This window comes from Ranitomeya imitator, chromosome 5 (assembly GCF_032444005.1).
Source record: "Ranitomeya imitator isolate aRanImi1 chromosome 5, aRanImi1.pri, whole genome shotgun sequence".
Taxonomy (NCBI): Eukaryota; Metazoa; Chordata; class Amphibia; order Anura; family Dendrobatidae; genus Ranitomeya; species Ranitomeya imitator.
The window spans coordinates 610,797,346-610,820,226 of record NC_091286.1 but is presented as its reverse complement, the minus strand read 5'-3'; positions in this window follow the sequence as shown (position 1 = coordinate 610,820,226).

Below are 22,881 nucleotides of genomic sequence, written 5' to 3'. Positions count from 1 at the left end.
CTATTCATGGGTAAGATAGGCATGGGTGATTGGCTTTTCTGTGCCCATTTGGGCCAGTCTAAGAGCTACACTTCATACTAGTACTATGTAATTAGGCACTATGCACTTTCGTATGACAGACTAGTCGTCCCTGTTTTGTGTTCAGAGGTGATAGGCCTCTGTCAGATTTATCTACCCAGGTGGAATTTTCAGTGTCTTAGGTCCCACATACATTAGCTCTGCGTGTACCTTGTCTTTATTGTGTTTATCTATTTGTATTGCTACATATTTATAATAAAATTTGTTACTATTTGCATTTTATATGCTTTTTGGGTCATTTCTACTCCCTTTAGTTGTAGGATATATTCGATAGTGGAGTTTTCCCTGTTACAGATGTCCATCTCTAGGGCATATCCCTGTTTGAGATTCCTTTGTGATATGCATATGGTATTTATATCTATTTGGAGAAAGACTAGACCAGCTTATCTCAGATGCTACAGGCGGGAAAAGCAAGTTCCTTCCCCAGCAGAAAGTTAGGCGTCCTATTCGCTGACCGCTGTAGACACAATTCCGGTCTATTCGCAGCAATCTTGGCTGGTCCTCTACGGACAATTCATCTCCCTTGGGGCATCCCGCTCAAAGGGACAAGAGTCCACAGGCATCGGGCAAGACCAGCCACTCGTGGAAGTCCCACTCCAGGCAGGCCAGTTCTAGAGGATCCAGATCCCAGAGATTATCAGTTAAATGACTTACGACGTGCTCCGGACAAGACCAGCAGAGTAGGCGGCTGCCTACTCTATTTCCGCCATGTCTGGCTCGCCGTCGTCCACGACGAATGGGTCAGAGATCTGGTGTCCGCCAGATACAAAATCGAGTTTGCTTCCCATCCCCCAACCCGGCTCTTTGCCTCTCGTCCCCCCAAAGAGGGAACCAGAGTTCGGTCCTTTTACCAAGCCATCGAGTCACTCTGCCAGGATGGCGTCATTACCCCGGTTCCAGTATGCGAGGGGTTCTGTGGTCCCAAAAGTCAGGCCCATCCTGGATCTAAAACTCCTGAACAAATTTGTCAGTCCGACATTTCAGGATGGAGTCCATTCGTTCCGTCATCGCCTCGATGGAGCAAGGCGAGTTCCTAGTCTCCATCGGCATTCGGGATGCGTACCTTCACATTCCAATCTTCCCTCCTCACCAAAGGTTCCTGCGCTTCGCCGTTCGCAGAGAACATTTTCAATTCACGGCCTTGCTACCGCCCCCAGGGTGTTCACAAAAGTCATGGCGACCGTCATGTCCATTCTACATTCTCGGGGCGTGGTCATCTTGCCCTACCTAGACGACCTCTTGATCAAGAGACCGTCTTTCCAGGCCTGCGAGGAGTGCGTCCGCATTTCCTTGGATACTCTTTCTCTGCTAGGTTGGTAGATAAATCTCAGCAAATCTTCTCCAGTCCCAGCTCAGCGGATTTCCTTCCTGGGCATGATCCTGGACACTTCCTGAGGGTTGGTGCTTCTCCCTCAGGACAAGGTCATTGCCCTTCAGCAGGGGGTCTGAGCTCTTTGTCATCCATCTCCTCGTTTTGTCTGTTTTGGCATGAGGGTCCTTGGGAAAATGGTGGCTGCAATGGAAGCGGTCCCATTCGCTCAGTTGCATCTACGTCCCCTACAACATACGATTTTGGATGCATGGGACAGGAGCCCCTTCTCTCTTGCTCTCCCGTGCCGACTTTACCTGCTGGTCAAACAGGCACTCAGGTGGTGCACGTTTCGGTCCTCCCTCCTTCAAGGGAAATCCTTCCTCCCCGTACATTGGCATGTGGTCAATACCGACGCCAGCCTTCTGGGTTTGGAAGCTGCCTTCCGTCATCACACGGCTCAGGGGCGGTGGTCACTTCAGGAGTCACGTCTTCCGATCAGTGCCCTGGAGAGTTGTGCGATTCGGCTGTCCCTGCGGCGGTTCCATCGTCTCCTGGCAGGCCGTCCCATACAAATTCAATCAGACAATGCCACGGCCAGGGTTTACATCAATCATCAAGGAGGCACCCGCAGCAAAGCAGCAATGCGCCAGGTGAAACATATCCTTCGTTCTGCTGAAAAAAAAACACTCAGTCATCTCAGCTGTTCATATCCCGGGCATGGAAAACTGGGCTGCGGACTTCCTCAGCCAGCAAGGCCTGGACTCGGGAGAGTGGTCGCTGCATCCATAGATTTTCCAGCAGCTCTTCACACTTTGGACCTTGTGAGAGCTCTCAGAAGGTATGTTTTGAGAACAGCCTCTTTTCGACAGACACATGCGCTGTTCGTGCTCCCGGAGGGCTACCGGAAGACATTGGCTGCATCTTAAGTCGACAGTCGCCAGATGGATTCGTTCTACTATTCAGGAAGCTTAACGTGTCAGAGGCAAACCTGCCCTAGCGGGGATTAAGGTACACTCCACTCGGTCGGTAGATGCTTCGTGGGCCATTCGGCATCAAGCGTCAGCAGAACAGGTTTGCAAGGCAGTGGCCTGATCTAGCCTGCACACTTTCTCAAAGCATTACAATATCCACACTCTCAGGCTTCAGCTGATGCCAGTCTGGGCAGATGAATTCTGCAGGCAGCGGTGGTGCACCCTTTGAACAGCGGGTACCTGGGGTTTACTCATTTGTATTATTACTTCCCCACCCAGGGAGTGCTTTGGGACGTTCCACGGACCTGTGTTCCCTTATGTGGTGAAGGAGAAACAGGGATTTTTGTGTACTCACTGTAAAATCCTTTTCTCCGAGCCACTCATTGGGGGACACAGCACCCACCCTATTGGCCTGATGGCTATTATTCTCAGGTTTGATATGTTGTACCTATTGCTATTATTCATGATCTCCTACTTGGTCACTGAACTGGTTTTCTCTAGAGCCAGTGGGTGGTGTATACTGCAGGGGAGGAGCTAACCTTTTTTGTATTCACTTAGTGTCAGCCTCCCAGTGGCAGCAAAACCAAATTCTGATGAGCATTATAGGTGGTAGACAATGTCTATCATCAAAAAAAATCACCATAGAAATATATGTATACCTATCAATCTACCTGGGCGGCTGCTCCATCATCTACAAGGTAGTATACAGAGTTTTCACGTTGTGCATTGTTACCACAGTAATGGGGGATAAGATCTGACTATATTTTGCTATCGGATATTTGATATACATACAGTTTTGGCCAAAAGTAATGTCACCCCTGCAATTTTGTCAGATAATCCTCAGTTTCTTCTTGAAAATGATTGCAATCACAAATTCTTTGGTATTATTATAAAGGGGGGGGCGTCATGTTATAAGGTCAGATCGCTGATCTGACACTTTGCAGAGCACTGTGTCAGATCAGCGATCTGACGTGCTCTGCTCCTGGCTTGCCAGCGCCTGTTCTGAGCAGGTGCTCGGTAAGCCACCTCCCTGCAGTGCCCGGATGCAGCCCCACGGCCATTTTGGATCCGGGGCCTGCAGGGAGAAGAAGGTAGGAGATCCTCGGCGCAACGTGATCACATCGCGTTGCTCCAAGGGTCTCAGGGAAGTGCGCAGGGAGCCCCCTCCCTGTGCGATGCTTCCCTATACCGCCGGAACATTGCGATCATGTTTGATCGCAGTGTGTCGGGGGCAGTCCGTGACCGCTCCTGGCACATAGTGCCAGATGTCAGCTGCGATAGTCAGCTGACACCTGGGAGCGCGGACGATCGCTATGATGTACTATCCCGTCCCTGGGAATTAAGTCCCAGGTCACCTTGTCTGGATAGTACATCAAATGGGATTAAGGGGCTAAGTACAGTAAAAAATAAAGTTTTTAAAAATATAAAAAATTAAAAGTTAAAATGGTGTCTGCGCAGTTGCAGCTATCGGTGTACATACCTGTGATCCGATAGCTGCTATTGCATCGGTGGTACCAACCTGCTAGAGAAGAAAAAAACATTTTCCTCCTCCAATATGGCGCTGCCTGTGCAGTAGAAGTTTTCGGCAGTTTCCAAGGGCTGCTACTGCACGGGTGGCGCCACCTTGGATAAGTAATTTTTAATTTGTTTTTAATCTTCTCTAACAAGATGGTGACTCCTTGTTCAAAATGGCTGACACGCACCAGAAAAGATGTGGGCTCAGCACCGAAGCCAATATCAAAGGGGAGCGAGTCCAACATCGGCGTACTATTACGCCCTATGTTGAAAATGGGTTAAACAACCTTCAAGGCAACATGCACCCTCCTAAACAGTCTATATGGATATGCAGGACATTGGCAGCTGAATAAAAATATACCTTAGCTGCAAACCGATGAATGGTTCCTGAGAAATCCTTGTTTTTCTTAAGCAAATGAGCTGAAAAGATCTGTGCCAGATTAATTGATTTAGGAAAAAAAAGTGGTTACTGAGAAATCCATTCATCAGATGGCTGGTATCAAGGTATAATTTTATATAGACGGCTTAGGCTACTTTCACATTTTGTCGGTAGTCGGCCGTCACAAAGTGTCGGCACGACGTACCGACGGACGTTTGTGAAATAGTGTATATCGTGAGCCAAGGATGCAGTTTTTCAACGGGTCCGCTGTCCAGTCTAAAGTCCCGGGGAGGAAAGAGAGAGAGAGAGAGAGATTTCCTGCTGGGCATGCGCAGTCGGAAGCACAGGATACAACCTACAAAAAAATGTTCCCTTGAACGTTTTTTGCAAAAGACGGACCGTCACATTTTGCAGGATCCAGTGCACGGCGGACAAAACGTGAGTCCATACGTCGCTAATACAAGTCTATGGGAAAATGCAGGATGCAAATTTTTTTTTCCAGGATCCTGCATTTTCAAAAATCGACGTATTGCGACGGTAGCAGAAAAATGGAAATGTGAAAGTAGCCTTACAGGGTTTGTCCTACTGACAGATTTCCTTTAAAGGGGTTGTCTAGTACTATTGATAACCTGTCCTTGGCATAGGGAATCGATATCAGATCACTAGGGGTGCAACACCTGGTACCACCACAAATCAGCTGTTCCCAGGGGCTAGATGCAATCTGTTGTAGAGCTGTCAAATGTATAGTGGTCCCATCCAGGTGCTGTACATGAATTTTTGATACGTTTATTATTATTTTTATTCACTTTGTTCCATTAGCCATAATATTTTTTTTTTCTTAGTTGTTTTTACCCAATAACGTAGCTGTGTGAGGGTTTTGGCGCTTTAAAGGACATCATTCATTATACCTTACAAATGTATAGATGGGGGGGGGGGGGGTAGTGGTTTGAAATTGCAAAAAAAAAAAAAAAAAGCCATTGTCTCTTGAGATTTGTTTTTTATGGCATTCATTGTGGGGGGAAAAAATTGAGCAGGTAACATGATTCTTTAGTTCAGTACGATTACTGTGACACCAGACTTAAACAGCCTCATCTTGGGTTGGGGTTGCTTATTATATTTTGGTGATTGCAATTCAGATGTTTCAACTTTTTTTTTTTTTTTTTTTTTATCATATAATCAGTTTTCAATTTATTTTTGAGTGGGGTTAGGGGATGATTTAAACTTTAGTATTGTTATTTTTTTTTTATCCGGGGAAAATGCGATCATTTTGTTTCATACAATATTCTGTAATATGAGAGTATTGAAGTGGAATCAAGCGAAGATTTTCCCCCTGCTTCCTCGGTGACACGGGAGGGGGGGTGTTGGGGTGTCGAGTTTGTTTTTCAGTAAAAAAAAAATTTCTTTGTTGCCCTTATCGATCAGCTTTCATATTTTAATGAGCAGTGGTTCACACGACCTTCTTGCTATAAGAGAAGTCAGACGGCCATAAAACATGGACATGAGTTGCAGCACAAGGCCGTCGGCTCTGAGCGTGACCCCAAGAATTTCTATGCAGCAGTCGCGCTCTGGTTGGGAGAGCCAGGGGCCAGTTTGAGCCTTGCATTGCAATTCATGTCCGTGTTCTATGGCCTTCTAACTCTTTCCTAAGACAGCTAACTCCTCCCCCCCCCCCCTGTTTGGTTCCGCTACGTTTAAAGCACAATTGCCTCTATATTAAAGTCCAAGCCCTTGCTAATTGCCGACTTTTTGTTGCCCTCAAATTAAAATTGACTAGCATATTGTGAAGATGCTTCTGCTTCTTATAGCCGATATCAATAACACCGGTGGCATAGAGTTTATGAGCAGTGCTATTTATTTACAGAAAGTCTGGCCTGTGAAAACTATCATCAACCTTCACTATGGATCTCTCGTCCCCAATAATCTGATCAGTATTCTTGGAAGTGTATTAGCAAAAACTGTCATCGTGAGTATCCATCACAAAGGGCTCTTTATTTATTTTAATCGTATAGCGCCATTAGTGCCAAAATGAAAGTTGCACATCTTTCTGAAAAACTGAACCGCAACAACTGAAGGCCGCACTCCAAAAACTGTGACCCAAAAAAAGTGGTTTAGCTGCTGTGGCCGAAATAAACCACTCTTTTTTTTTTGCTAACTGTTTTTGGAGTGCGGCCTTCAGTTGTTGCTTTCTGTCTGGGTGGTCTGGTCCTTGCCATGCAGACTTTGCACCCATACCCGTACGGTTCTACTCCTTTTCATCCTTTATACTGCCTGAAAAAGTGGCTACTTACTTCTTACATCTGATTTTTGGGAACCTTTGGTGCGTTTTGGATATTTCAGTCAGTTGTGCGGATTGTTTTTCATAGTTGACATTTAGTACTTTTGTATTAAGAGTATGTGGTGTCTACTTTTGGGCTTCAAGGAAAGGTTATTTTCCCCTGATTAAACATTTGTGTCAACTGAAGCTTATGTCCAAGGAGGACATGAGGTTTGTTTGATCCTAGAAGTATATAGTCGTTGCTCTCTTATGAAGCTCGGCTTGTAGGAGGAGGAGTGACATTGCTATTATGGAGGGCTTTCAGCAGGCAAAATAAATTAATTATTGTCGCTAACTGTTGTGGATACTGGTTAATTTTATTCCCGAATCTTCAGATACTGCATACAAAAAGTTTGCATATCAGAGGGACACAAACCCAAAAATCTGTTAAAGACAAACTGCTATTATTTTTTTTATTCATATTCAAACTTAATGACACAAGAATAAATTTTCACGGAATATTCCATCCGTACAAAGACAAATATGTTCTACATGTGTGTCTTTCTGAAGCAATTCATGAGTAAATGTGCGGTGGGTATATTACGGTGTTTGTTTGGCTGCCTGAGCCTGGTGTAGCGACAGGGATTAGCTATTCCACCTTCCCCACACTTTACTGATGTTTCCAACATCCTGGTGGTTAACATAGCTGTTAGGCCTTTTGAAGGAATGACTACAATTAGTATTTTAAGGATCCAAACAAAAATTGCTGATTATTCTTGGTTGATTTAAATATGGTCTTCAAAAACCTTACTCTTCCAGTGGTCTCTCCATGCAATCAGACTTTTGGACTTAGGGTACCGTCACACTATACCATTTCGATCGCTACGACGGTACGATTCGTGACGTTCCAGCGATATCGTTACGATATCGCTGTGTCTGACACGCAGCAGCGATCAGGGATCCTGCTGAGAATCGTACGTCGTAGCAGATCGTTTAGAACTTTCTTTCATCGCTGCAGCCCTTCTACCATGTCTGCCCTACCGGAGCCCCCTACCACCCGGGACGAGAGCACACCCCTTCCTCCAAAGTGGGCTGTTGCTATGTCCCAATTGGTCTCTGACCTGACAAAGGTATCAGTCTCAGGTCCAGGTCCTTGAGCGACTACCACACTTGTCCACCGCCACCAGTGCTCCGAACACCTCTCACGGTGATTCGCACGCACCTGACCACGACCTTCACAGCGACAGATCGGGTACAAAGTCAAGAAAGTGGGCTCTTTCCAGTTCCTTCTCCAGTTTCCTGGGCCCCTCTGCATCTTCCAGGATGCCTGCCTTATCCTATGCCCCATCCTCTGAGGCAGCTTTTGGATCAGATGTGGATTCCCAGTCAGAGTCTGATACGGACCAGGTCTCAAAATTGCAGGATATGGTCAATAGCCTTATCTTAGCGATTACTCAAACTCTTAATTTGAAGGAGGACGAGGTCCCTGCCCAGGAGCACTCAGTTTCCTTCAAACGAGTGAAGCGTCCTTCTTGGACCTTTTTCCAATCGAAGGGAATTTGAAGCAATCATTTCTAAACACTGGGAACAAAGGCACAGATGATTGGCCGCGGGGAGACCAAAACATCCAACACCGCGGAGACACCATCACGTGTTTCTCAACGCAGTGATTCCAGAACACTGCCCCCATCATGTAAAGAAGCTGCGGAGACACCATCACGTGTTTCTCGACGCAAGCAGTGAATAGCCAGGCCTTTCCCCGGGAAGGAACAACCACGGGAAGGGCAGCATCCTATGAAGGAAAGCCACCTATGCCAAGCATGGTATCCATCCACAGACAGCTGTTTCGGGGTTTTTGCCCCTCATCAGTGTGGAGTAGGAATCTGGCTATTAGGAGCAGTGCCTAGTAAAAAGGCTATAAAGGCACAGATGATTGGCCTCGGGGAGACCAAAACATCCAACACCGCGGAGACACCATCACGTGTTTCTCAACGCAGTGATTCCAGAACACTGCCCCCATCCCTTATGGGAAATATGCAGATGCATGTAAAGAAGCTGCGGAGACACCATCACGTGTTTCTCGACGCAAGCAGTGACTAGCCAGGCCTTTCCCCGGGAAGGAACAACCACGGGAAGGGCAGCATCCTATGAAGGAAAGCCACCTATGCCAAGCATGGTATCCATCCACAGACAGCTGTCTGTGGATGGATACCATGCTTGGCATAGGTGGCTTTCCTTCATAGGATGCTGCCCTTCCCGTGGTTATTCCTTCCCGGGGAAAGGCCTGGCTATTCACTGCTTGCGTCGAGAAACACGTGATGGTGTCTCCGCAGCTTCTTTACATGCATAAACACTGGGAACAACCTGAAAAGTGCTTCCCAGGATAGAATGTGTAGCTGCTTTTTTTCTCTTTAGCCCAGGCCTTGTTAGTAGATGGACAGAGCCCCCTAATGTTGATCTGACGATTTCTTGTTTATCCTGCAAGACAATTTGTCTCTGCCGGACGGAGCATCTCTTAATGACTCTACCAATAGGCAGATTGACTCCTTGGCGAAGTCAGCCTTTGAAACAGCCGGCGCCTTCCCTGTCCCATTTTTGCCTCCACCTGGGTGGCAAAGTCCATGTCTGCCTGGGCAAGAATGCTTTGTCAGGGTATCCTAGCGGCAGCCACTCTGGATGAGCTGGCTGACTTGGCAGACCAGATTGCCCATGCTAGCAAAAATCTGACAGCTTCCTTGGATGCGGCCAGTTGTTCCGCCCGGGATACCAGCAACATCGTTGCCATACCCCTCATTCTCTGGTTGAAAGCCTGGAATGCGGATCCCCCATCTAAAAGTCCCTCACTAACCTCTCCTTCCAAGGCTCTAGACTGTTTGGGTCCAAGCTGGAACAAAAAATTTCGGATGCTACCGGAGGGAAGAGCACTTCTCTTCCTCAGTCTAAACCTAAACGTCCTTTTCAATAGGAAAAGATTGCTCCAATTTCGCTCCTTTTGGCCCTTCTCTCCTTCAAGGACGTCCTCTCAGCGGGAACGCTCTTCCGCCCAAAGGGCGGATCACCCCCACCCTGGAATCTCTCCAGGGTGGGAGGCCGGCTTCTCTTCCGGGATGCCTGGTTGTCGTTAGTTGACGACGCCTGGGTCAGAGAGATCTTGACTTCAGGCTTCAAAACCGGCTTTTATTCCCATCCCAGGAAGACGTTTCTGTCTCATCCGCCAAGAACCCCGGCTCAGGCCCCAGGTATTCTTCAGGCCGTCTCTTCTCTGCTACGCACAGAAGTAATTGTAGCCGTTCCCTGGCACAAATGCATTTCAGGGTTCTACTCCAATCTTTTCTTAGTCCTGAAGAAAGTCTGGTCTCTCTGTCCGATTCTGGACCTCAAGCGATTGAACCTTCACGTACGGATCCGTCATTTCAGGATGGCGTCCCTGTGTTCGGTAATCGCACCCCAGACATCGACCTGATGGCGTCTCGGATGAACCACAAGTTGCCTCAGTTCGATACCAGGTCCGAAGATACTCTAGCCATTGGTTACGATGCCCTAGTAATCCAATGGTCCCAAATCCAGCTGTCTTATATGATTCTGAAGGGCGTGAAAAAGATAATGGCAGAACGGATTCCTGTAATTCTGTTGGCTTCAGACTGGCCCATAAGGGCCTGGTACGCGGAGCTAGTGAACATGCTCATGGATACCCCTTGGAGGCTTCCAGACCATCCAGATCTTCTCTCACAAGGCCCCCTCTTTCACCAGAGTTCAGTCTGAGTTTAACGGCATGGCTGTTGAGGTCACAGTCCTGAAGAAGGCCGATTTTTCCCATGTCATAAAGACCATGATTAGGGTGAGAAAACCAGCATCCTCACGTATTTATCACAGATACTGGAAGGCCTTCTTTCAGTGGAGTGAGGACAACAATTTGATCCCTATGTCCTTTTCCCTTCCTTCCATCCTGGGTTTTCTCCAAGCAGGTCTTGATTCTGGTCTATCACGCAGTACCCTTAAGGGTCAAGTTTCCACACTGTCAATTCTTTTTCAATTAAATCTGGCTTCTTGTCCCCAGGTAAAGACTTTCCTTTAAGGAGTTGCCCACCTGGCACCTCCTTATTTTCTTCCGTTAGATACATGGGATCTTAAACTTGTTCTTGGTATCCTCCAGCACCCTCCTTTTGAACCCATTCAAGACATTCCGTTCTCTCCTGTCATGGAAGGTTGCCATTTTAGTTACCATTACGTCCATCAGGAGAACCTCCGGGTTAGTGGCACTATCCTGTCGTTCTCCATTCCTGGTTCTCAGACCCGATCCTTTCTTCTTGCCTAAGGTGGTCTCTTCATTTTACATTAATGAGGAAATTGTCCTTCCTTCTCTGTCCCTCTCCGGTCCATCCCCTGGAGAAGTCCCTCCACCAGCTGGATCTGGTCAAAGCTATCAGAGTCTACCTTTCAAGGATTTCTTCCTTTCATCATGCTGATGCACTATTCGTCATCTACGAAAGGTTGTTGTAAGGGGCTCCCAGCTTCCAAGTCCACTATTGCATGTTGGATTTGTTCGGCAATATTGGAGGCATATTGCGTTCAGGACATACAGCCTCCTCTGGGGGTAAAGGCTCACTCCACCCGGGTGGTGGGGGCTTCCTGGGCAGTTCGTCACCGGGCCTCTGCTTTACAGATTTGTAAGGCTGCGACCGGGTCATCTTTGTACACCTTTGTGAGGTTTTACAGAGTTCATACCCATGCCTCATCTGATGCAGGCCTGGGAAGGAAGGTGCTGCAGGCGGAGGTTGCGCACTGGTCGACCAGACTCTGCTTTCTTTGCATTCTTTTGTTTTCCAACCCTTTGTCCCATGGTTACCGGTGTCCCCCAATGAAGTGATAATAAGGGATTTTTGGTACTCGCCATAATATCTTTCTTGGAGCCTTCATTGGGAACACAGCACCCTCCTTAACTGGTTGTACCTATTTTGGGCCTACGTGTCTTTGTTGGGTTGGAACATATGTTGAGTTTTGGTTGCTTCTCCTACTCCATTAACACTAACTGATGTGCTTTGTGCCAGTCGGTGGGTGTATACTGTTGAGGAGGAGCTATTTTCCTTTTTTTGCCTAGTGTCAGCCTCCTAGTGACAGCAGCATACCCCCATGTTTACCTGTGTCCTCCAAAGAAGGCTCCAAGAAAGAGATTTTACGGTGAGTACCAAAAATGCCTCTAATCATCAGTGATGAGCGAATATACTCGTTACTCGAGATTTCCTGAGCACGCTCGGGTGACCTCTGAGTATTTTTTTTTAGTGCTCGGAGATTTAGTTTTTCTCACCTCAGCTGAATGATTTACTTCTTTTAGCCAGCTTGATTACATGTGGGGATTCCCTAGCAGCCAGCCAACCCCCACATGTACTTGTCTAACAGATGTAAATCATTCAGCTGCGGTGATGAAAACTAAATCTCCGGGCACTAAAAAAATATTCGGAAGTCACCGGAGCATGCTCGGGAAATCTCGAGTAACGAGTACTGTATATTCACTTATCACTAATCATCACCAAATTGCTACCGAATGCTTGGGTGAAGTTGCTCTTGGAGGATATTTAGATCCTATCCTTTATTTTTGACAGCGTTCTTGCAATTGTTAGTGAGCCTATTCAGTTGGATTAACACTGACACTAAGAATTACACTTTAAGAAATAAGTAATCTCTCCACAGCAGGCTATACCCAACTCGATGAGACAGCAGTAAAAGAAGCAGCATAAGGAAGAGAAACCCAAAACATGCATATCTGGCCATGATGCCTGAATTGACAAACACTTTGCAAATGAGATTTAATGTTGATAAAGGTAGAATAATGCACCTGGGATGGAGTAATCCTATTGCTGCATATACAATAAATGGAAGTATACTCGGGACTACAGAACAGGAGAAGGATTGGGAATTCTGGTTACAAGTAAGTGGAGCAGCAGTATTCAATGTTGGGCTGCAACTGCAAAAGCAAACATTTTTAGGGGGTATATAAAGAAATAAAATCCCGCCATTCTAAAGTAGCTTTGCCCTTCTATAAATCATTTGTGAAGCCAAATCTAGAAACATGGGTTCCAGTTTTTGGCTGCACTTTTTAAAATGAATATTCAGAAGTTAATTCAAAGGTGGGCAACTAGATTATTACGAGGGATGGAAGGTGTGGAGACATGGGAGTCAGTGGGTGCGCTCGTCCACTGGCCCGGTTTTGTTTAGAAAGACTGCATGGACCAGGGCTCATACCATTTGAACGCCCGCTCTATCTCCCCATGGGCAGAACACTACTCTGACAACACAGAGTGAGGGTAAAACGGTATGGCAATAATTTATTGAACTACCAACACAAAATAGAATACAGAACAGTCCCAGCAAATACCCAAGATGGTGCAAATTACAGTGTCTCACATTTCCGCTGACTCGCCGGGATTAGAGCTGTTTCCAGGGCCGAGTACCCCCATCAGTTGCTCCCTGCTTTTGGCGGGCCCCCACAGTGAGGAGGTAATGACAAGATTAGGAATCTGACAGTCCATTGATGTACGAGGCCAGGTGACTTGATTGTCCCACCTTGGATTCTCGAAATGTCTTTGAGGGTTCAGTGATGGTCAAATATGGTAGCTCTGTATTTCTTCAGTGGGAGTGATGATGCCATGACTTGTGTAATGTAGACTCTCTGAACACAGGAAGATCCTCCTTTTTATAGATCACAACTTCTCATTCAGTTATTCCACCACAGGCTTGGGGGAAGGTGGTAGAAGGCCATCCCTCACTGCTGGAGAGCTCAAACAATATGCATAGACTCCTTCATATTGCAGAGTACCAATGGGGGTCATCAACATTTTAACAAACATTCAAACATTATGCCTTTGTTTCCCATAGATAGTAGAACAATACTAGGATGCATACAATAGCTAATCAGCAGCCAGTCAAGAAATGCAGCCAGTGAACAATAATTTGGTGACAATAGGGGCCAACAGTCATTCTCACATCAACTCTAGCTCATGTCCCTGGGCCTACTGAAATAATATATCTGGATAATTCAGAATAAGGGCTCATAGCCATATGCGAGAGAGAAACGTTCCGTAATCTGGACCAAAATAACAGACGAGTTTCATGGGAGTACAATGCGATTTTAACATGAGCTTTTACATGCAGCAGTTCTGTCATTTATACATTGTTTTCAAAGGAAATATTTGTCAAAACACAAACACATATAATATATACAGTGGGGCAAAAAAGTATTTAGTCAGTCAGCAATAGTGCAAGTTCCACCACTTAAAAAGATGAGAGGCGTCTGTAATTTACATCATAGGTAGACCTCAACTATGGGAGACAAACTGAGAAAAAAAAATCCAGAAAATCACATTGTCTGTTTTTAACAATTTATTTGCATATTATGGTGGAAAATAAGTATTTGGTCAGAAACAAAATTTCATCTCAATACTTTGTAATATATCCTTTGTTGGCAATGACAGAGGTCAAACGTTTTCTGTAAGTCTTCACAAGGTTGCCACACACTGTTGTTGGTATGTTGGCCCATTACTCCATGCAGATCTCCTCTAGAGCAGTGATGTTTTTGGCTTTTCGCTTGGCAACACGGACTTTCAACTCCCTCCAAAGGTTTTCTATAGGGTTGAGATCTGGAGACTGGCTAGGCCACTCCAGGACCTTGAAATGCTTCTTACGAAGCCACTCCTTCGTTGCCCTGACGGTGTGCTTTGGATCATTGTCATGTTGAAAGACCCAGCCACGTTTCATTTTCAATGCTCTTGCTGATGGAAGGAGGTTTGCACTCAAAATCTCACGATACATGGCCCCATTCATTCTTTCATGTACCCGGATCAGTCGTCCTGGCCCCTTTGCAGAGAAACAGCCCCAAAGCATGATGTTTCCACCACCATGCTTTCCAGTAGGTATGGTGTTTGATGGATGCAACTCAGTATTCTTTTTCCTCCAAACACGACAAGTTGTGTTTCTACCAAACAGTTCCAGTTTGGTTTCATCAGACCATAGGACATTCTCCCAAAACTCCTCTGGATCATCCAAATGCTCTCTAGCAAACTTCAGACGAGCCCGGACATGTACTGGCTTAAGCAGTGGGACACGTCTGGCACTGCAGGATCTGAGTCCTTGGTGGCGTAGTGTGTTACTTATGGTAGGCCTTGTTACATTGGTCCCAGCTCTCTGCAGTTCATTCACTAGGTCCCCCCGTGGTTCTGGGATTTTTGCTCACCGTTCTTGTGATCATTCTGACCCCACGGGGTGGGATTTTGCGTGGAGCCCCAGATCGAGGGAGATTATCAGTGGTCTTGTATGTCTTCCATTTTCTAATTATTGCTCCCACTGTTGATTTCTTCACTCCAAGCTGGTTGGCTATTGCAGATTCAGTCTTCCCAGCCTGGTGCAGGGCTACAATTTTGTTTCTGGTGTCCTTTGACAGCTCTTTGGTCTTCACCACAGTGGAGTTTGGAGTCAGACTGTTTGAGGGTGTGCACAGGTGTCTTTTTATACTGATAACAAGTTTAAACAGGTGCCATTACTACAGGTAATGAGTGGAGGAAAGAGGAGACTCTTAAAGAAGAAGTTACAGGTCTGTGAGAGCCAGAAATCTTGATTGTTTGTTTCTGACCAAATACTTATTTTCCACCATAATATGCAAATAAATTGTTAAAAAAACAGACAATGTGATTTTCTGGATTTTTTTTTCTCAGTTTGTCTCCCATAGTTGAGGTCTACCTATGATGTAAATTACAGACGCCTCTCATCTTTTTAAGTGGTGGAACTTGCACTATTGCTGACTGACTAAATACTTTTTTGCCCCACTGTATATATATATATATATATATATATATATATATATATATATATATATACTAGCTGAAGAGCCCGGCGTTGCCTGGGCATAGTAAATATCTGTGGTTAGTTATAGCACGTCACTTCTCTTATTTTCCCATCACGTCTCTCATTTTCCCAATCACATCTTTAATTTTCCCCCTCACATCTCTCATTTTCTCCCTCACACCTCTCATTTTCTCCCTCACTCCTCTCATTCTCCCCTAACACTTGTCATTTCGACCTCACATCTGTCATTTTCCGATCACTACACTATTTTCCCTCACTCCTCTCATATTGCACTCACACCTTTTCATTTTCACCTCACACCTCTCATTTTCACCTCAGTATATACATGTTTGTCATCTCCCTTATATATAGTATACACCTGTATGTCATCTCCTGTATATAGTATATACCTGTATGTCATCTCCCCTGTATATAGTATATACCTGCTGTGTGTCATCTCCCCTGTATATAGTATATACCTGTATGTCATCTCCTCCTATATATAGTATATACCTGTGTCATCTCCTATATGTAGTATATACCTGTATGTCATCTCCTCCTATATATAGTATATACCTGTATGTCATCTCCTCCTATATATAGTATATACCTGTATGTCATCTCCTCCTATATATAGTATATACCTGTATGTCATCTCCTGTATATAGTATATACCTATGTGTCATCTCCCCTGTATATAGTATATATCTGTGTGTCATCTCCTCCTGTATATAGTATATACCTGTATGTCATCTTCTATATATAGCATATACCTGTATGTCATCTCCTCCTGTATATAGTATATACCTGTAGGTAATCTGCTTCTGTATATAGTATATACCTGTGTGTCATCTCCTCCTGTATATAGTATATACCTGTATGTCATCTCCTCCTGTATATAGTATGTACCTGTATGTCATCTCCTCCTCTATATAGTATATACCTGTGTGTCATCTCCCCTGTATATAGTATATACCTGTGTGATCTCCTGTATTAGACCTCGTTAACACATTATTTGCTCAGTATTTTTACCTCCGTATTTGTAAGATAAATTGGCAGCCTGATAAATCCCCAGCCAACAGGAAGCCCTCCCCCTGGCAGTATATATTAGCTCACACATACACATAATAGACAGGTCATGTGACTGACAGCTGCTGTATTTCCTATATGGTACATTTGTTGCTCTTGTAGTTTGTCTGCTTATTAATCAGATTTTTATTTTTGAAGGCTAATACCAGACTTGTGTGTGTTTTAGGGCGAGTTTCGTTTGTCAAGTAGTGTGTGTTGAGTTGTGCGTGGCGACATGCATGTAGCGACTTTTGTGAGATGAGTTTTGTGTGGCAACATGCGTGTAGCAACTTTTTGTGTGTCGAGTTGCATGTGACAGGTTAGTGTAGCAAGTTGTGTGCAGCAAGTTTTGCGCATGGCGAGTTTTGCGCGTGGTGAGTTTTATGTCTGTTGCCTTTTGAGTATGTGCAAGTTTTGTGTGAGGCAACTTTTGCATGTGTTGCAAATTTTGTGCATGTGGCAATTTTTCCGCGTGTGCAAGTTTTGCGTGTGGCGAGTTTTCCATGAGGTGAGTTTTGCACTTGTGGCGAGTTTTGCGTGAGCCTAGTTTTTGCCTGTGGCGAGTTTTGCGCGTGGCGAGTTTTGAGCAGCGACTTTTGTGTTTCGACTTTTATGTGGCGAGGTTGGTGTATGTGTAGTGAAATGTGTGCTGAGGGTGGTATATGTGTTCAAGCACGTGGTAGTGTGTGGCGCATTTTGTGTGTGTGTTCATATCCCCATGTGTGGTGAGTATCTCATGTCGGGGCCCCACCTTAGCAACTGTACGGTATATACTCTTTTGCGCCATCACTCTCACTCTTTAAGTCCCCCTTGTTCACATCTGGCAGCTGTCAATTTGCCTCCAACACTTTTCCTTTCACTTTTCCCCATTATGTAGATAGGGGAAAAATAGTTTGGTGAATTGGAAAGCGCGGAGTTAAAATTTCACCTCACAACGTAGCCTATGACGCTCTCAGGGTCCAGACGTGTGACTGTGCAAAATTTTGTTTCTGTAGCTGCGACGCCTCCAACACTTTTCCTTTCACTTTTTTCCCCATTATGTAGATAGGGGCAAAATTGTTTGGTAAATTGGAAAGTGCGGGGTTAAAATTTCACCTCACAACATAGCCTATGACGCTCTCAGGGTCCAGACGTGTGACTGTGCAAAATTTTGTGGCTGTAGCTGCGACGCCTCCAACACTTTTCATTTCACTTTTTCCCCATTATGTAGATAGGGGCAAAATTGTTTGGTGAATTGGAAAGCGCGGGGTTAAAATTTCACCTCACAACGTAGCCTATGACGCTCTCAGGGTCCAGACGTGTGACTGTGCAAAATTTTGTTTCTGTAGCTGCGACGCCTCCAACACTTTTCCTTTCACTTTTTTCCCCATTATGTAGAAAGGGGCAAAATTGTTTGGTGAATTGGAACGTGCAGGGTTAAAATTTCGCCTCACAACATAGCCTATGACGCTCTCGGGGTCCAGACGTGTGACTGTGCAAAATTTTGTGGCTGTAGCTGCGACGGTGCAGATGCCAATCCCGGACGTACACACATACACACACACACACACATACACACATTCAGCTTTATATAGTAGATATTCTCAGCTCACAGCTATATACTTAGCCTTTACTGGCTATTAAAATGGGGGCCCCCAAAAAAAAAATTACGTGGGGTCCCCCCATAATTAATAGCCAGCAAAGGTTATGCAGACAACTGTGGTCTGACATTAATAGCTTAAGAAGGGGCCATGGATATTGGGGGACCCCGGTTAATAACATCAGCATTCGGACCCCTTTACATTTTTCACTCTTTGAATTTCTGGAACGTTCTCCCATCTCCCTACTGCATCTCGAGCTCAACTACCGTGATTGTGAGGTTCTTCTTTACCTCTCTCACCAATGCTCTTCTCCCGCGATTGCTCAGTTTGGGTGGACGGCCAGATCTAGGAAGAATTCTGGTGGTCCAAAGCTTCTTCCGTTTAAGGATTATGGAGGGCACTGTTCTCTTAGGAACCTTGAGTACTGCAGAAATTCTGTTGTAACCTTGGCCAGATTTGTGCCTTGCCATAATTCTGTCTCTGTGCTCCTTGGCCAGTTCCTTTGACCTCATGATCCTCATTTGGTCTGCCATGCACTGTGAGCTGCGAGGTCTTATATAGACAGGTGTGCCTTTCCAAATCAAGTCCTATCAGTTTAATTAAACACAGCTTGACTCCAATGAAGGAGTAGAACCATCTCAAGGAGGATCACAAGGAAATGGACAGCATGTGACTTAAAGGGAACCTGTCACCCCCAAAATAGAAGAGGAGCTAAGCCCACCAGCATCAGGGGCTTATCTACAGCATTCTGTAATGCTGTAGTTAAGCCCCTGATGTATCCTGAAAGATGAAAAAAAAGTCGTTCGAATATACTCACCCAGGGGCGGTCCCGGTTCTGTTCGGGTCCGATGGGAGTTGCAGTCCGGGGCCTCCCATCCTCATAGGATGACGTCCTCTTCTTGTCTTCATGCTGCGGCTTCAGCGCAGGTGTACTTTGTCTGCCCTGTTGAGGGCAGAGCAAAGTACTGCAGTGCGCAGACGCTGGGCCTCTCTGACCTTTCCCGGCGCCGGCTCACTGCAGTACTTTGCTCTGCCCTCAACAGGGCAGACAAAGTATGCCTGTGTCGGAGCCGCAGCGTGAAGACAAGAAGAGGATGTCATCGTAAGAAGATAGGAGGCCCCGGACCGGATCGCGACACCCATCGGACCCGAACAGAACCGGGACCGCCCCTGGGTGAGTATATTCTAACCTCTTTTTCTCATCTTTCAGGATACATCTGGGTCTTATCTACAGCATTACAGAATACTGTAGATAGGCCCCTGATGCTGGTGGGCTTAGCTCATCTTCCATTTTGGGGGTGTCAGGTTCCCTTTAAATATGAATGTCTGAGCAAAGGGTCTGAATAATAATGATCATGTTATATTTTAGTTTTTCTTTTTTATTAAATTTGCAAAAATTACTACATTTCTGTTTTTTTTAGTCAAGATGGGGTGCAGAGCGTACAGTACATTAATGAGAAAAAAATGAACTTTTTTGAATTTACCAAATGGCTGCAATGAAACAGAGTAAAAAATGTAAAGGGGTCTGAATACTTTTCGTACCCAGTGTATATATAAATATATATTTATTTATCTATATATATTATGTGTTTGTGTCACTGACGTCTACCGTATATACTCGAGTATAAGCCAACCCCCCTAATTTTGCCACAAAAAACTGGGAAAACTTAATGACTCAAGTATAAGCCTAGGGTTGAAAATGCAGCAGCTACTGGTAAATTTCAAAAATAAAAATAGGTACCAATAAAAGTCAAATTAATTTAGATATCAGTAGGTTGTGTTTTTGAATATCCATATTGAATCAGGAGCCTCATATAATGCTCCATACAGTTCATGATGGGCCCCATAAGATGCTCCATATTAAAACATGCCCCATATAATGCTGCACAAAGGTTAAAAATGGGCCCCATAAGATGTACCATAGAGACATTTGCCCAATATAATGCTGCACAAATGCTGATTATGGCCCCATAAGATGCTCCAGAGATATTTGCCCCCATATAATACTGCACAAACGTTGAATATTTGCCCCATATAGTGCTGCACAAACGTTGAATATGGCCATATAAGATGCTCCATAGAGATATTATCCCCCATATGCTGTTGCTGCAATAAAAATAAAAATTGACATACTCACCTCTCGTCGCTCAGGCCCCCGACACTTGCAATACTCACCGGTCCTCGTTCCGGCGCCGCTGTGTCTTCCGTGTCCTCTGCACTGACTTTCAGGCAGAGAGCGTGGACTAACCACATCATCGCGCCCTCTGACCTGAGCGTCACAGCAGAGGATGCGGAAGACGGAGTGGCGCCCGGAACGAGGACAGGTGAATATAGCACAGTGCTCCCCCTCCCCATTATACTCACCTGCTTCTGGCGCGGTCCCTGCATCCCCAGTCTCCGTGCCACAGCTGACAGCTTCCAGTGTTGAGCGGTCACCGTTACCGCTCATTACAGTAATGAATATGCGGCTCCTCCCCTATGGGAGTGGAGTTGGGTCCATATTCATTACTGTAATGAGCGGTACCATGTACTCAATGCTGGAAGAAGCTGTCAGCACCTGGAGATGCAGGGACCGCACCAGGAGCAGGTGAGTATGTCACAGCCACCGCTCCCCCTCCCCCGCCAACCCCCCTGGAACAATGACTTGAGTATAAGCCGAGAGGGGCACTTTCAGCCTAAAAAAAAAATGGACTGAAAATCTCGGCTTATACTCAAGTATATACGGTATATTTCTGTGTATCTATCTATTCTAATCTGTCAGTGTGATTTTACTGTATGCGGCAAATGAATTGGCGGCTTTTCAGAGGACACTGGTGCATAAAAATGGGACAGCACTCGCATAGCCCGAGTGCTGTGCGATTGATTTTTGCATTGGCGAGTCTCAGCCGAGTCGTGGTGATGATCCCAGCATGCTGCAATTTTACACGCATGTAGAATACACCGGAGAAAAAAATACGGTGATTTGAGCTGCCCCATAGATTAACACTGGTCCGAGTGCTATGCGATGTTTTCTCACATAGCACTGGTCCATATTCCACGCTAGTGACACCCCGGCCTAAGTGTAATTTTAATGGCACAGTATACACCTATGGTTTCCTGTGATTCCAATGAGGTGTCCGAGAAAATTTTATTTTTATGCTTACCGTGAAAATTTATTACATAGTGCTCATAATTACCAGTGCACTAGAAAAAAATGGCACAATCTCACCCAGTTGTTGTCTCTCGATTTCCTGAAGATTCCTGTGGCGTCAGGATAAGTGAGACCAAAAATATGGGGAGAGAAGAAATGGGGGGGGGGGACAAATCGGGGTTACTTTCCCTGTCGTGCCCCGTGCAGAAGACTCCCACCCTAACAAGGGCAGTACCCAAATATGAGCCTATTTTGTGATGCCCTTTGACAAATGTAGCCACCCTGGATAATGTGTCCTCCTTTTCTTTCCCGACGCGTTTCCTTCCCCGTTCCGGGGGTTCATCAGGGGAAGTTGTCCAGGCTAATGGAGGTACTCTGCAGGTCCTGGTTGATACGAATTCCCTGCTATTTATTGCGCATGCGCTTTCTCTCGATTGCAGCCGATCGTTCGCTGGTGACTTTACGAGCACCCTTAGGTGATCTAGGCAATTCGGTCACATGACCGAAGGTCCCGATCATTGCTGCTCGCATATGCGTCTTCTATCAGGTAGTGCATTCACTCTCCCCCCACGGTCATGTGGCTGTAGGTTCTAGTCAATGTCTTACTGTGCATGCGCTTCCTAATACAAAGAAGGGTCCTGAATTTTATATACGCTAGAAGCATTTTTATCTTTATACATATTTTGCCCACTATATCCAAAGTGGGAGTGTCATAACCACACTCAGGAGCAGAGTTGATGTCATTGTTTTTGTTCTATCTTTTCATACTTCCCTAGCTTGCAGTACACATATACAATAGTTTCACTGTAAAACGCTGTGGTTCACACATTACTTATAAATGCCCACCGTTAGTATGTCACATTAATACAGTGAAATTAAAAACCCCTATGTGCTGCTAATGCAGCCAGGGTTCAAATTTTAAGGTTACTAATTCAACCTTTCTCAGGGGTCGTCTTCTACAGAGGGAATGCCGCTGGATTTATCGGCTGGACACCCAGTGGACCCTAGGACTCAATGAGCAGCTCAATTATAGCTGCTTTTTATAATCTCCCCACACCCTCATGCGCTATATAAGACAATGATAAGGAATAGGTGGTGCGAGTGTCCGGACTGGGGCAGGTGGTTTACAAGGTCAGAGAAGACGACCCCTGAGAAAGGTTGAATTAGTAACCTTAAAATTTGAGCCCTGGCTGCATTAGCAGCACATAGGGGTTTGTAATTTCACTGTATTAATGTAACATACTAACGGTGGGCATTTATAAGTAACTAGATTGTGGCCCGATTTTAATGCATCGGGTATTCTAGAATATGCATGTCCCCGTAGTATATGGACAATGATAATTCCAGAATTTGCGGCAGACTGTGCCCGTCGCTGATTGGTCGAGGCAACCTTTATGACATCATCGTCGCCATGGCAACCATTATGACATCTACGTCGATACTGTGCCCGTCGCTGATTGGTCGAGGCGAATTCGCGGCAGACTGTGCCCGTCGCTGATTGGTCGAGGCAACCTTTATGACATCATCGCCATGCTGTGCCTGGCGGCCTCGACCAATCAGAGACGCGGGATTTCCAGGACAGATGGAAAAACCCTTAGACAATTATATATATAGATGTGTGAACCGCAGCGTTTTACAGTGAAACTATTGTATATGTGTACTGCAAGCTAGGGAGGTACGAAAAGATAGAACAAAAACAATGACATCAACTCTGCTCCTGAGTGTGGTTATGACACTCCCACTTTGGATATAGTGGGTA